The sequence below is a fragment of the Etheostoma spectabile genome, unplaced genomic scaffold (assembly GCF_008692095.1).
Source record: "Etheostoma spectabile isolate EspeVRDwgs_2016 unplaced genomic scaffold, UIUC_Espe_1.0 scaffold00005717, whole genome shotgun sequence".
Classification (NCBI taxonomy): Eukaryota; Metazoa; Chordata; class Actinopteri; order Perciformes; family Percidae; genus Etheostoma; species Etheostoma spectabile.
Genome location: NW_022603290.1, coordinates 40,716 through 44,256, shown reverse-complemented (window position 1 = coordinate 44,256; position 3,541 = coordinate 40,716). Strand labels below are relative to the sequence as shown.

Here is a 3,541-nt window from a genome sequence, read left to right as displayed (position 1 = left end):
ACTTATAAAATTAAGAAAGATAAACAGCATAGCATTTATTTTAAGGCTGATATCAATTTAGCTTAAAACAAGTACTTTTGCTTGACTTCGTTTTTTTTAACTGTCTTAGTGAAACAACTTAAAAGAGGAATCTATCATGGGACGATTTTCAAACTAAGATAATTCACTTCTTTATTCAGTTTGAAAACCTAACCGTTACAGCCCCCCACCAGTAGGGGCCGCTGCTCTGAGCAGACCGATTCCCCCGTTAGAAGAAGAAAAAAGCGACGGGACCAGGACCAGCGGCTAGCTCACGGAGAGGTAAGCGAAAATACTTTGCAGTTAATGATGTTGTGTGTTGTAATGGGAGGGTTTGTGGTTTAACATTAAACTCTTTCCTCGTATGGCTTGGTTATATTCCGGTTCTTGTTAGGTTGACCAAAAATAAAAGTTTGGCTGAAGTCAACAACTAACTTTAGTTAGTTTTTCAACGTCGTCCGCCATTATGCTATGTTAGTCATGCAGTGAGCTGCTCCAAATCTTTTCTTTTAGTAAACTATTTGTGCACAAACCATGTTCTCAATGCTGAGTTCATGTGTTGAGCCCCCAGGTGAGACTTGGAGTAAAGTTTCATGTTGTGTCGAGCCTTCTTAGTGTTTTAAAAATGTTGATTTTGATGCTATCATAGAAGGGCCCGTAGTAGCACTCCCATTCAAAAGGGTGAGGCCAGAGTTGTGCTTTAGATGGATTGCATAAATCTTGCACTTTGTTTGCTGCTGTGCACGACGTTTCTGCTTTGTTGCATGTATGTTTTGTGTAATCATGTTAAAATGCTTTCGTTTATGTTACAAATAAGATATCCGTTTTCGGTCTTTTTTTAATTAGTGTACTACAGTACATAAATAAAGCCAAGATAATCAAAATCCTTAGTCCAGGTAGATCGGCAGCCATCTTGCAACGCACTTTAGCCAGTTATCGGCAAGCTGAGTGAAGGATACAGCAAGGGACGTAATAGGCTCGTTCGAGATGAACTGCGCCTCGCCTGTAAAGTGGACGAGAGCAGGCGGCAGCAGCGGGGGGCGGTGACAAAAAGCTGCGGTAAAGTCGGACAGTTTCCAGCCGATTCCAGCCGCCTTCAGGCTGGACAGGAAGTGATGAAAACACTGTGGTGCAATTCCGATTTAATAAAATATAATCAGACCCACATACCAGCTGGTACACAGTCTCCAGTTGTTTTAGTTATGACAGAGTAACTGTCAAAGTGCTCTACATGCGACCTGTTGCTGATTTTAATAAACAACAGACTGTAGATGATCCGTGATCTGATCAGATTTAGTCTCTCTGGCTTCAAAACGTCACTATCAGCCACACAACATGTATTCTGTACAGAATAAGTCTTTAAATCAGACAAATAGTAATTAAAATCCCTCCGACTCCAAAACGATAAAAAAGTTTATATAAAACGTCATCATGTTGTAAACCAATCAGGTGTTAAATCAGCTGAGAAGCCGGCGTTTCCCAGCATGCTCTGGGTCCGCCTGGCTCTTGCAGTCGGTGAAAAGCAACTGCGCCGCCTGCGTCTCAGAACTGCGGCCGCCTTGCTCTCGTGAGATTTCCGTTGCCCACGTGTGCATGACGTCAGAGCAAGTCGGGATCAAGTCGGACACAATCTAACCGGCATGCAACGGGCGCCGATCGCCGGTGATCGATTCTGCGCAGACCTGGCTCATCTCGAACGAGCCTAACGTGTTGCAACACAGCTGCAGTACTGGCTTTACAAACTAACACTATGCATTTCTGTGGATGCTGTGTCTCCCCATTACAAAGTATCTGGGCTACAATGCAGAAATCTTGTCACGTACAATGTTTACACTGGCTGTATACATTTAAATATTTTTGCAATCAGTACAAATTGTATGATCTGTTATTTCAGATGAATCCGGGTGGAGACATTTGAGGAGAAGATGGATTAGCTGCTCATGCTCTAAAGGAGCTCCATGGCACCTCCCTCTGCTCCAAATCACAGCGTGCCATTTGCCCAACAGCAGCTGGGACAAATATCCAGTTTAAAAAATATGGCTGTGTACAGGTAACCTATTGCTGCTATACTATATGTAAATAAATAATTTTCTCTATATGGAACTGCTTTTCTTTCTTCTTTTGCACTACTGGATCACAAATGTTCACTTAACATAGATTCCTACGCCAAAGCTGTGGACCGGTGTCGGCGGCTGAGGGATACTTCCAGCATCCAGACAGAAGATGAAGCAAGTGTCCAAAAAAGGCAGCGCCGACGCCCAAGGAGGTTCATGACAGATTCTTCAAGCGATGGTAAGAACTCTATTATAGACTACATTTTTTTCACATATTTCAAATCACAGATTTTGCAATGGGTACACACTATATGGTCTCTGTATTACAGATGAATCTGTTGCACGACCAGATAAACTGTCCAGGATGGAGCGTGCGTCTGGAAGCCCTGTCTGTAAGTTAAAATGTATGCATGTATATAAACCAGTCATTCTTAACATGGAACCAATGACAGTCAACATGGTGCATATCATGTGATTGTTCTGATGTTTGTCTCTTCCTGTCTTTTTTCAGCTCAGCAGATAATACTTCCTCCACCACCTGCATTTAAGTTTTTTAATATATATTTTGTCTAATATAAAAGAATAGGTTCATAGATTCATGTGCAGGCAACCTATCAACTTCATCTTATATAATAATCATATACAATTTATTTATTATATGTATCAACGCCATGCAGGAAACCAGCTGGTTGCCCAGAGCAGGATGAGTCTTTAGTGACCCTACCACGGACTACCACTTCATCTTGGGACCCAGTTGAAGGTACAGTTGCTTTGGTTTTTGCATTTGCAATGAAGTACAATTAAATGGCAAGGATCACTAGAGTAACATAACGTTTTTGTTGTTTTAAACAGAAGAACTCACACAGAGGGAGGTGGCTCAGACATGGAGATCAAAATGAGAGGTAAGACTCAAGTTGCTCACATGTTTGTATGGGTGTATGGAGAGGAGGAACAATATGGAAATTAAGTGGCCATAGTTCTGCCCTAAGACAAACACTATATAATTGCATAAAATCTAATATCTTAACTGAACTGACTTCTTACAAAATGAGATTGTACAAGCTCTACACTGTATGCATATCTGTTACTATATGTTTTACAGCAACTTTTCCTGTCGACCCTCGGTGGTTGTACTGGAAGTGATGCCATCCGCCGCATGCTGCGGCAAGATGCAACGAATGATGTCCTGAGACAGTACAGCTTGCACTGAAGAAAAACAAAGAGAGCCTTCCAGGACCTGGCTGTATGCATGGTTATAACAGGCAGGTGTTATTTTAATGTTCACATTAGTGTTATGCTTAGCTTGGCTGACAAGAGGTTTTAATTTGACTTATAACTTTGCTTCATTTGGACTTCTACTCTAGCGGCCTGCCAGAAAAACTTCCCTGCGCTGACTGCTGCAGAAGCGGAGGATTTGATTGGGCAAGTTCTGAAGTTTGCCCCACACAGACGGTAAATTTAAGTTCTTC

General features: G+C 41.9%; 1 long non-coding RNA gene across 1 annotated transcript; it reads left to right on the top strand.

Annotated features, from left to right (window-relative positions):
* The first annotated feature begins 1,811 nt into the window (after positions 1–1,811).
* LOC116677755 (uncharacterized) lies at positions 1,812–3,334 on the top strand. The gene is made up of 6 exons (XR_004329051.1): positions 1,812–2,068; positions 2,176–2,310; positions 2,402–2,464; positions 2,584–2,832; positions 2,925–2,974; positions 3,175–3,334. It is a non-coding gene; the product is annotated as an uncharacterized LOC116677755 (long non-coding RNA).
* Positions 3,335–3,541: the final 207 nt, after the last annotated feature.